This window comes from Pan paniscus, chromosome 16 (genome assembly GCF_029289425.2).
Source record: "Pan paniscus chromosome 16, NHGRI_mPanPan1-v2.0_pri, whole genome shotgun sequence".
Lineage (NCBI taxonomy): Eukaryota > Metazoa > Chordata > Mammalia > Primates > Hominidae > Pan > Pan paniscus.
Genome location: NC_073265.2, coordinates 91,529,432 through 91,542,651, shown reverse-complemented (window position 1 = coordinate 91,542,651; position 13,220 = coordinate 91,529,432). Strand labels below are relative to the sequence as shown.

At 35.9% G+C, this 13,220-nt stretch overlaps 2 pseudogenes; both read right to left on the bottom strand.

The window, feature by feature from the left end:
• Positions 1-4,250: 4,250 nt before the first annotated feature.
• On the bottom strand, positions 4,251-5,185 carry LOC117975958 (olfactory receptor 4F3/4F16/4F29-like; annotated as a pseudogene).
• Positions 5,186-11,206: 6,021 nt separating this feature from the next.
• On the bottom strand, positions 11,207-12,278 carry LOC100993954 (olfactory receptor 4F15-like; annotated as a pseudogene).
• Between the last annotated feature and the right edge of the window lie 942 nt (positions 12,279-13,220).

Genomic DNA, 13,220 nt, shown 5'->3' with positions numbered 1-13,220 from the left:
CACAAGAAAATAACAAACAAACCCATCAGTGGGTGAAGGATATGAACTGACATTTCTCTAAGGAAGACATTTATGCAGCCAACAAACATATGAAAAAAAGCTCATCATCACTGGTCATCAGAGAAATGCATATCAATACCACAATGAGATACCATCTCATGCCAGATAGAATGGCAATCATTAAAAAGTCAGGAAACAACAGATGCTGGAAAGGATGTGGAGAAATAAGAATGCTTTTACACTGTTGGTGGGAGTGTAAATTAGTTCAACCATTGTGGAAGACACTGTGGTAATTCCTCAAGGTTCTAGAACTAGAAATATGATATGACCCAGCAATCGCATTACTGGGTATATATCCAAAGGATTATAAATCATTCTACTATAAAGACACATGCACACATATGTTTATTGTGGCACTGTTCACAATAGCAAAGACTTGGAACCAACCAAAATGCCCATTCAATGATAGACTGCATAAAGAAAATGTGGCACATATATACCATGGAATACTATGCAGCCATAAAGAAGGGTGAGTTCATATCCTTTTCAGGGACATGGATGAAGCTGGAAACCATCATTCTCAGCAAACTAATCCAAGAACAGAAAACCAAACACCCAACGTTCTCACTCATAAATGGGAGTTGAACAATGAGAACACATGGACAGAGGGAGGGGAACACAACACACCGGGGCCTGTCTGGGGGTAGGGGCTGGGGGAAGGTTAGCATTGGGTTAAATACCTAATGCAGATGATGGGTTGATGGGTGCAGCAAACCATCATGGTACGTGTATACCTATGTAACAATCCTGCACGTTCTGCACATGTACCCCAGAACTTAAAGCATAATTTAAAAAAAAAATCTCAAACAACTCACTGAAGTGTCTCAAAGCTGAACAAGTTTTACCAAAATGAATCCTTCTCAGTTAACTGATCAAATGGATGAATCCTGACCCTCTGAAGTCTCTTTCCTGAGTTAGAGCAGGGAACTGCTCTGAGTGTTAACTGTTAGATTCACTGCAGTGTCCTACCATATTTTACAAGAAGATGAAAATGCAACCTGCAGACCTAGGCTTGATTCCCAAGTCACAGTCTGACCCCTGCTACAGGAGGTTACCCTCCTCAGGAAGAGACAGAAATAGGGAATTTGAAGGAATAGTGAGGGGACCAGGGAGATTTGATTGAGTCTGGTTTCCAGGTGAATTAAAAGGAAGGGTGTCATCCAGGGTTTGTTGCTACAGTCAAAAGAATAAATAAATCAACGAAGAAATACCTTCATTGTCTGTGGTTTTCATGCAGATATATTCATGGAGGTTGTATCTTTCCAAAAACAGACAAATCCAAGGCTGTGAAGTGAACAAGCATCTGCATTTGAATTCCACTAAACCAAAATCTATGTTGAATGAAGTGAAGTCTGTACACAGCATTGCAAATGTGAACACATTCCTGTGTGAGGCACATCACCATTTGTCAGTGATTGTGAATATGTGTATTTTTAAGCAACAAGATGCAGCTGGTCAGTTTTCTGGGCAATCTTGGCGATGCATTTCCTGTGCTGTGGTTGTTCTCTAACCACTGTGAGAAACCCAAATAAAAATCGATCCCCTCCAAAAACAAATACGTATCACAAAACCATAGTAATCAAAACAATATGACACTTGCACAAAAACAGACACATTGACAAGGGGAACAGAATAAGGAGCCCAGAAATAAACTCATGCATTTATGGCCAATAAATTTTTAACAAAGGTGCCCAGAAAAAGTAATGAAGTATAGACATTTGTTTCAATAAATGGTGTTAAGAAAACTAGATATCCACATGCAGAAGAACACGAATGTGTATGGTGTGTATCCTTATCTCATACCATACACAAAAATCAATTCAAAATGGATTAAAGGTTTAAACATAAAACTGTAAAACTACTAGATGAAACATAGGGGAAAAGTTCCACAATGTTGGTTTGGTCAAAGATTTCTTGGATATAACCCCCAAAGCACAGGCAACAAAAGCAAAAATATATGGGATTGCATCAAACTAAAAAGCTTCTGCACAGCAAAGGAAACAATATGGTGAAGAGACAACCTACAAGTTGTGAGAAAATATTTGCAGAGCATACATCTGATGAAAGGCTAATCTCCAAATGTATAAGAAACTCAACTCAATATCAAGAAAACAAATAACCAAGTCAAAAAATGGGCAAGGTCCTAAATAGACATTTCTCAAAAAAATACACACAAATGACTAACATAAAAAGAGTTTGTCATCCTAATTATCAGGGAAATGCAAATTAAAATGACAGTGAGATGCCACTTCATACCTGTTAGAATGGCTACTATCAAAATCATAAAAGATAACAAGTGTTGAAGAAGATACAGAGAAAAGGGAACCCTCGTACACTGTTGGTGGAAATGTAAATTAATACTATTATGAAAAATAGATAAAAGTTACTCAAAAAACTAAAACTAGAATTACTATATGATCCAGCAATCCCACTTCCTTGTATATATCCAAAGGAATTTAAGTCAGTATGCTGAAGAGATATCTCCAGGCTCATGTTCATTGCAGCATTATTCACAATACCCAAATATGAAATCAACACAGGTGCCTATCAACAGACAAATGGATGAAGAAAATGTAGTGTATATATACAATGGAATACTACTCAGCCTTAATAGGAAGGAAAACCTGATATATGTGACAACATGAATTAACCCAGAAGATATCACGCTAAGTGAAATAAGCCAGGCACGAAAAGACAAATATCATATAATCTCACTGATATGTGGAATCTAAAAAAGTTGAATTCATAGAAGTAGAGAATGGAATGGTGATTATCAGAGGCTAGGAGTTGGGGGTAGACATGGAAAAGGTAGATGTTGATAAAAGGGTTCAAAGTTTCAGTTAGACAAAGTTTCAGTGAACTATTGCACAGAATGGTGACTGTAATAAATAACAAGGTATTGTATGTTTCAAAATGACTAACAGAGTAGATTTTAAATGTTTTCACCACAAAAAAGATATGTATGTCAATAACATAGACCTAATCATTCCACAATTTAAACATGTATCAAAACATTACATTGTACCCCATAAATAGATACAATTATTATTTGTCAATTTAAATTTTTTCACTAATTTATATTGTTATTGTCGCACCAACTCCTTTCCATCAGGCAGATTCTCATAAAGACTATTTTTTCTCTTACATGAAGCATTTCCTACACACCTCTTAATCACGGTAGCATTGACGTCATTCCACCGGATTCTATCTCCAGTGTTAAAACAATCAAGAACCCAGAAATCTCCACCAGGGGGCAACCAATGCGTATCAAAGTTTCCCACTTTCCTTTAGATTTACTTATGGGTAACTTACGGGAAAAAATACTTAAGTACTTCCCTTTTTAAAGAAAAAAATTATATGAATTCTACAAAATTATGGCAGAAAATTTAAGAAGAGCAGATGCTTCCCAACTCATTCTAAAGGGCCAGCATTACCCTGATTCTGAAACAAAAAAACTTTACAAAATCCAAGATCCATTCCTGACTAAAGATAAAAGAAATTTTCAGCAAACTGTGAATACAGAAAACTTTCTCAGCCTGTTAAAGAGTACCTATGAAAAAAATTATAGCTAACATTATACTTAATGATGAAATATTTAATATATTTCATAACAGGAACAAGTCAAAGATGTCTGCTCTAACTAATTCTACTCAGCATTCAACAAAATGAATATAATGAATTCATACTAGAATTTTAAAAGCAAATGTCTTTATTCACTGACAACATAATCATCTATAAAGAAAATCCTACATAACCTATAAAAAACTGACGGAACTAATAAGTTTTGCAAGTTTACAGGATATAATGTCAAACAAAGATCTATTATGTGCCCATAAGCTAAGAATAAACAATTGTAAATTGAAATAAAAATGTCACTTAAAAGGGCATCAGAAATATAAAACTTAGAGATAAATATAAAGTACATATGCATAAAGTACCTGTTCACCAAAAACTACAAAACATTGCTGAAAGAAATTAAATGGGCATAATATAGATGTAGAGATGTGTTGAATTTATGACTCATTTTGAACAAGGAATATATTCATCATATATTCATCAGATAAGAATTATGTTACAGGTCTAATAACATTCAAATCAACACGTAATGTCTCATAGTTCCTGAATCTAAAATATCAAAGAAAGAAACATAAAGCCATATCATGTTTAGTGAGAAGGGCTTATTGTATCATTTATGAGATCTTCTTGTAAATCACTAGCTGTTTGCATACTCTCTTTATTGCTGCCTTCATCTCCTTATTCCTGAATGTATAGACAACTGGATTCAGAAAAGGATTGAGAACTGCATCAAAAATAGCCAGAAACTTGTCCATCTGTGAATTAGGGTGTGGCCGTGTATACACAAACATGGGTGGACCAAAGAACAAAAGGACCACTGTGCTGTGAGCTGAAAGAGTGGAAAGGGCCTTGGATGAACCACCTGAGGAATGTTTCCAAACAGTAAACAGGATGAAGACGTAGGAGATTAGAAGTATGAAGAAAGTACCCACACAGATAAACCCACTGTTAACAGTGACCATGAACTGCAATCTGTAGGTGTCGGTACAGACTAGTCTGAGAAGCCGAGGAAGGTCACAGTAGAAGCTGTCCAATACATTAGGGCCACAGAAGGGTAAATTAACAAGAAATGCCAGTTGGAACAGGGAGTGACTGACACCAGGGGTCCAGGCAACAGCCAGAAATGAAATGCACATTCTTGGGCTCATAATGGTCAGGTGGTGGAGGGGCTTACATAGGGCCACATATCTGTCAAAGGCCATGGCTATGAGCAGCACCATCTCCACACCGCCAATGACGTGGATGAAGAAGATCTGAGCCATGCAGCCTCCAATGGAGATGACTTTGCGCTTTCTGAACAGGTCATAAATCATCTTGGGAGAAGTGACAGAGCAGGCTTCTAAGTCAATGAAGGAGAGACTGGCCAGTAGAAAGTACATGGGGGAGTGTAAGTGAGGGTCAGTGGTCACAGAAAACACAATGAGGATGTTTCCAGTAATGCTTGCCACATAGAGCACAGAGGAAAACACTAGGAGGAAGAGCTGGATCTCCCATGAATGAGTCCCAGAAACACAAACTCAGATACCACTGAGTGATTCTCTCCATCCATTGGTCCAGCCAACTGGGCTGTGGCTAAAATTATGAGAACTAAGAAAATGGGGAGGAAATTGTGATTATGAAGATAATAATATGTACTAATATCATTAATATTGCAATGTTGTCACTATGAATAAATAGTTATTCATTTCCTCACATATAAAAACAACAAAAAATCAACATAATATTATCACAACATGTGAGCTGCAACCTGATTTAAACCCATCATCAATACTTTCAGTGTAATATCTGATCTAAAATTAACAGGTTAGGTAAGAACAAGATTCCTGACTATCCATGAAATTCATCAGGTGTTTAAATGACCTGTGATATTGACTATTCCTCATTTCCAACATATTCCATTTGTATTAATACATATTCTTATAATTTCCTTCCCTTCCCAGTTTGCACCCACAATTCTCTGACAGAAAGTAGACATAAGAGGAAAACATGATTAACAGATGGATTATCACTGCAGTAAGAGGTGCCTGGGACGGACTTAGTTGAGGTAGGCTGTGGATTGAGACAGAATATAGAGACTGGGGTATGTGAAATCGGAAAGCCCACAACTGTAGCAGAACAGAGTAAGTGGACTTTCACAAGAAATAGAATCACCACCATTATCTACCACATTTTGTCATGCTCACTGCTATTTAAGTGCCTCGGTTTCTATACAATCTTTCACAATTACGAAGCCCTAAATGGCTTCCCATCCTGCAACGATTTCATAAGGAGCCTATGCCACCTGTCATGTAGGGCTTTTTCCATGCCTAATAAATATGTTTTGGAGGGATTTCACCAGTGTTTCTGCTAAGATACATGCATAAAATGGACACAGAGGTTGTGAGAAATCTCCGCAGTTTCTCTTTGTCTATACACATGAAAGTATTGAAGACCAGCACTTGGATTAGTTAAGATAATGTTTTAATTCATCGCTGTCTCTTCCTCCCCTTGGTACCAGCTTTTATGTTCATTGCATTCCCCACCCTTTTAAGTACTCAGTACCTCCTGCATGGTAACCTATTCTGATATTTGATATTATCATGCTTAATTTGACTGAATCCATTTGGATATTTTATCTTTAAGAAATTTGTAGTTTTATACTTTTAATTTATGATAAAATTAGATTAATATCAAACATTAACAAGTGACTTTTAGGAAGGTATATGAGCTTTCTTATTGACTTCAAACTATAAAGTACAAACTGTGACACTAGAAATTTAGTCCTTTAACACATGTTGTATTTATATGTGAAGTGGAGGGTGAGCAGAAAACAGTGTTATATTTCTCTGTGTCCAGGTGGATACTCACCTCAATCATTTTCCTATAGTAGAACGTAGTTCCTGAAAACACTTAATAGAGATTATTTTAGAAGTTGCTGAGGTACAAATAAAACTGCTATGCTGACATCATACTTTTTTGCACCAACAACTCCAGTTCTTCTGACACAAAGGACCATCTTCCTAGTGCCATAATTTATCTTAGACCCCAAAACTCACAGAGGCACACATCATATCTCTAATACTTGCTCACCACCACTGGCATGAGTCTCTCTCTATCCTCTTCTATGCGAAGTGATTATACTGCCACCTCTGGAGCTAACTGTCCACAGTCTCAAGATGCACACTTTTTATAACCAGAAGCCTATGGACTGGGTGAGGGAGCAGAAACAGCCACAGGTACTGCCCATCAGGGTAATGTAAGTCAGCGTGCAAACAACTGATCAGATGAACATGAATAGCAAGGTGCTGAGGCACTGGGAAGAGGGACCGGAAAACTCTATAATTGTTGAAAAAGACTCAAGCCCTTGGGAAGGGAAATGCCTACGGAATTATATAAAGACCATTTTATCCAAGTTGGTCATCATTCAGATGAAAAACATGAGGCCCACAAAAGTAAACTGAGTTTCCAAAATTCACACAATTGATAGAATAGGAACCAGAATCCAGGCCTCTTGCTTCCTATTCCAGAAAGACAAATTGCAATAATAATCAAATAATATGAGCAATCATCCAGTAAAAATAATCTAGTAAAAACAGCAAAACTCAAAAGAGTGATTTTTCCTGGTTAAGACCAAAACTAACCATAGATTGCTATACATAGTAACTATTATAAATACTGAATTATATAGCAGCCTGACAATAAATACATAAAATGTGTACACAAAGATTATTGAACCTGTACAATACAGTAGTAAATAGTAACTTTATGTTTGCGAAGTGACTGATCATTACTATCAGAATTTGTTTACCCATTCTTCATATTTTGTTGGTCATATAACCAGTTACTACAACTGCAAAAACAACCTAAGGTCATGTTTCTGTGAAGTCCATCCTTTTGGTCTTTAAATTTTATTATCCTCAAAGGTCAATTATGATCTCAATCTTTTCTTGTAATTTTACTGACAATTCTCCTTCACACTGATTAGTTCTTTCTCCAATTCCTGTAAATGGAAAGAACCAAAAAAAGTTGAAAAAACATGTATTGTACATATAACAAACAATCATATGTGGTATACAATATATATCAAATGAGTATTAGGATAAACATTCAAAGAGTTTTAAAGAAAAAAGTGTTATAGATATTGGAGGGCAGAAGATACAATTGCCATTAAGAACAGGTGGAGGAGGTTATGCCAAGGACATTGACCTGACCCTTTAGGAATTAGTGAAAATTGAATAGGAGAAGAATGAGGTATACAATGTGTGAAAAATACCTAAATTGATATAACAGGAGGAGACCTTTTCATATCAATTATCATTACTTCTGTGTATATAACCATATTAGATACCCACAAACAAATAGAAAGTGGATAGTTCTTGATTGACAAGTAAGACTAAAAATCCCAGATCATAGTAAGGTCTTAACTTCAAGTCAATAATCTTTATTACTTATGGTTCATTCCTCTCCCTCATGTTTTCCAATAATTTTAAAATGCATAATTAAAACAATTCTCATTTAAAAACATAGTAGCCATGACTAATGATCTTCCAGTGGGAAGGTACTAAGACTTTACAACATGTTTCTTGCTGGGGATAAGACAGCCTACAGCCAGCATTCAACTCATTTTTCTAAAGTCTATGGATCAATTTGAAAAACAGAAAAAGTAGAACAGAGATAAAGTTAAAAAAAGATTAAAAATATGGGAAGAATGGGAGAAAGGGGAAATTAGAAGATATGAACAATGATTTAAAAATAAAAGAGCCTCAAAGGAGAAGAGAAACTGCTAAGCAAGACTAAGGTAGGATGAAATACAGTAGTCTCTGTTTCTGAGAACACAGGTTAAAAAGAACATAAATAAAATAAATTTATCACCTTTAATACACTCATTCAAGGATGCTACTGACTTTGACTTTGGGAATTTCTCACCTTTAATACACTCGTTTGGGGATGCTACGGACTTTGACATTGGGTTGCATTTAAAGGGGGAGAGAAAGGGCAGTAGCTTCTATTATCTGCCCTATTGGACTCACAGAGTTTCTTTGAAAAGCACAGATGATAATAAATGGAAATATTGCCTTTTATACTATACAATAATATACACATGCAATTCACTGGAAAAAGTATACTTGTTATGATTTGAGGATCCTACCATATACTAATCAAGACAAACACATGTACAGAACAAAGAAGGCACATGAAATTTTTACTAGTGTGTGTTTTCCTTGTGTTCTACCACCCCAGGAGCAGCTTCTGCTACTGAAGGTCACAGTAGAGTTATTTACAAAAGTTGTGGGTCTGCAGGGCGGACTTATCACATAGCTGTTTGCCAAAATTCAAAAGTCCAGAAACCATTTCCAAATTTTCACCTCTTTTATCTTCAAATCCTAAAACTATGAAAATTCACAAACTTAGCTCCATACATTATGGTAGAAAGGTTAATAATTTGGACTTTGAGGTTGACCAGGCCTGATTTTTGAATAAATTCACAAACTTACCTCCATACATTATGGTAGAAAGGTCAATAATCTGGACTTTGAGGTCGACCAGGCCTGATTTTTGGATCCAGGCTGCAACACTCACTTGCTGTGTTAATGTAACAAAGTTCCTAGACCATGCTGAGCTTCAGTTTACTTGTTATTGAATTAGGGATATAGCGTTCGAAGGAAGAAGTTCTAGTATTTGATTGCACAGCAGAGAAATTATAGTTATTGAACTGGGGATATGTAGATAGACATAATAAATTCTAGTATTCAATTGTACAATGGAGAAATCATAGGGAACAATAATTTATTATATATTCTAAAATAGCTAGCAGAGAAAAATTATAATGTTCCCAACACAAAGAAAAGATAAATATTCGAGGTGATGAATATCCAAATTACTCTGATTTGATCATTACACATTGTATACATGTATCAAAAATATCAAGGACTACTGTGAGGATTAAATGAGTTAATTATGAGGGCCTAACATATAGTACGTACTCTGTAAATGTTAGCCTTTTTTAAACCAATGACCTAAAGAAGAAAGTAGTAAACTATTAAATCTTCAGTTCTACAGGTGACACAAAGCAATGAAAGTACACACCAGAATGCAATGAAAAGACAAGATCATGGAGATACATCACAAGATATTTTTGTGAGTGTATAGGACAGAAAGAATATAATATGGAAGGTAACTTTAATATGTGATGGATAAATTAGAAGATAAAATGGATTTTATTTGTAAGTTGATAGTCTGCAAGCAAATGGTTATAGTCCACGAAAGAAAACCAGGCTAGCTTTTAAATTGATAAAGCCTTTTCAAATATCTGATTTAATCATCATCATAAACCTGTGAGTTCTATTTGCCACCTTTGAATTTTGGAAGTGTTAAATGATTTAAGTAAGATTACACAGTAAGTGAGTTGATGTTATTGAGATGAGAATTTATATATTTTAACCACAAATTTTGTTCTGTACTATATTGTCTTTCATTTTATACTCTTGTTATAAGACAAACACTGTGATATTTGAGGAAATAGGCAAATCTGTATATTGGACAAAATTTACTTCTGGAGTTGGCAAACTATAGCCATTGGGTCAAATCTGGCCTGCCTCTTGTTTTTGTAAAGTTTTATTGGAACTTGGCCATGCCTGTTCATTTATGTGTTGTTTATGGCTATTTCCATCTTACAACAGAATTAAGTGGTTACAACAGAGGCCACATAGCCCACAGAGCAAAAACCATTTCTAATCTGGCCCTTTACAGAAAAGTTTGCCTGATCTACTTGACTGAAAATAAAGTAAAAAACATTCTTCAACATATGGAACAAAACACAAAAGCAAGCTCTGTGGATTAAAATGTGTACATGACCACAAATCCTAAAGATGTTTACTACTGTTTACTCATAACCAAAAAACTGAGATAACAAGGCGGAACAAATAACCAAAAGACTGAGATAACAAGGCAGAACAAATAAAAATGGAGATATGAGATGTACACAGATAATAAAGCATGATGTTAACAAATATTCCAATTAGAGGGCAGGACAGCTTGAAAACAGCAATACAGTTATTCTGAGAAACAAACTTATTTACACCATTATTTAATCCATGTGAATATTATTAATGACATGATTCTTTGGGAACTAAAAAATAAGAATGAATATAATCTTTGATTTCTATACATTACATATAAAGTCTCTTTCTCTTTGAGGACAAATGTCATTCATTCTTCAGTGGGAACAAAATAGACCCTCTATATGGGCAATGAAGGTCTGTGAGAACTCAAAGTGATGCACAGTATAAAGTCTCTTCATATATATATATATATATATATATGTATGAAAAATACTTTAAGTTCTAGGGTACATGTGCACAACATGCAGCTTTGTTACATATGTACACATTTGCCATGTGGGTGTGCTGCACCCATTAACTCGTCATTTAACATTGGGTATATCTCCTAATGCTATCCCTCCCCCGACCCCATGACAGGCCTCAGTGTGTGATGTTCCCCTTCCTGTGTCCAAGTGTTCTCATTGTTATGAGGACTGCCTAATGTGGACTTTCAATAGTCACTTGGAAATTCTGTGTTTTAATAAAGCCACTTAAGTAGTTTTTCTAAAACCCATAAATTGACCGAACACTCTCCTTATCACAATCTTCATTTCCCTGTTCCTGAATGTGTAGATGACTGGATTCAGAAAAGGAGTGAAAATGGCATCAAATATGGCTAGAAATTTATTCAGATGTGTTGGAGGAGAGGGCTATACATAGAAAGAAATCAGTGGACCAAAGAATAAAACCACAACAGTAATATGAGCTGACAGAGTAGAGACAGCCTTGGATGGGCCTCCTGAGGAGTGTTTCTGAAGAGTGGCCAGAATGAAGATGTAAGAGAGGATGAGCAAGAAGAAAGCACTCAAGGAAATGAACCCACTATTAGCAGTAACCATGAACTGCAGTTTGTAGGTATTTGTGCAAGCAAGTTTGATGAGCTGAGGTATGTCACAGTAAAAGCTGTCCAACACATTAGGGCCACAGAAGGGCAAGTGTACTACAAAAGCCAATTGGACCAATGAGTGAATGAGACCAATGGCCCAGGAAGCCACTAGAATCAAAATGCACATTCTTGGATGCATGATGGTCAGGTAGTGAAGGGGCTTACATATGGCAACATATCTGTCAAAGGCCATGGCTATGAGCAGCACCATCTCAGTGCCCCCAACAGCATGGCTAAAGAAGATCTGAGCTACACAGCCCCCAAAGGAAATGACTTTCTGTTTCCTGAAAATATCACAAATCATCTTGGGTGCCGCAATGGAGCAAAATGTGAGATCAATGACAGAGAGGTTGGCCAGCAAAATATACAAGGGGGAGTGCAAGTAAGGGTCAGAGGTTACGGTGACCACTACAATGAGGTTTGCCATCACACCGGACACATAGAAAAGACAAGAAAAGCAAAAAAGAAAAATCTGAATCTCCCAAGAATTTGAGAGTCCCAGAAACACGAATTCAGACACCACAGACTGGTTGTCCCTATTCATTTGATAGGTTCACTTTCACGTTACCTAAAGAGGAAAAAAATGAGAAATTTCTAATTAATAGTATTACTTTAATAGCCTCTATGAAAAAGTATATAACCATGAAAGTCAAATATTACCTGAGCACCTCATGAAAAACAAATGACATTCTTTTGGCCACTACTGCTGCAGTTACATGTGACAGTAACTAAGCTGCCACATGAGCTTGCTAATTTAAGGGATGGTGAAATAGTCTGGTAGATTGGTACCTGTGTTTACCTGTGGAAATCACAAAGAAAGTGCATTTGATGTCAAATTGCTGTATCAGTAAAATCAATATTCACCACCCTCTCCCTGGAGGAGTAATAACTAATGATGTATACGAGACAGACAAAGAGGGCTATTCTGTGACATAGACTTTTAAGATCTTGTGACTCAGATTTCTTTGTTCAAGCCACAAATTTTCTTTCCCTATTTTACACTTCTCAAAATATAATTTGTTCTTTAATATCCAGATCAAATAGCACCTCATTTATCAAACCTTCCTTAGGACCCACCAATATACCCAAATGCTTGTTGGTCACATGTCTATTCCCCTATAGAATTATAAACTGCTCAAGGTTATAAATCATCACTCCTTTTTTATTTTTTTATTTTTTATTTCAATAGTTTGCCCATACAATGTGTTGCAAATACTAGGTGACAAAAAAAAGGTTTTTGAGTAAATAAATGATTAGGCTGAAGTAGTTCTTACCTAATAATTTCTTGTATTATGAGCCAGGAACTAAGCACTAGGAATATAGCCAAGAACAAAATAGGTAAAAGTCCCTGTCCTCACAGATTTACATTTTGACAGAAAGAATCAGACAATTAAATAAATAAATAAAGATATACACAGTGTCAGACAATTATTTCACTGTGGATAACAATTAAGCAAGGAAGAAGAATAGGGCACTAAGGGGAGTGCTATTATAAAACAGGATTAAGAAGATGAATGAACACGTCATGAGGGTGTTTGGGGAAAGAGTACTTCAGGCAGAAATAACAGCAAGAGCAAAAGCTCTGAAATGTAAACTCACTTGACATCTGCAAAGAACTA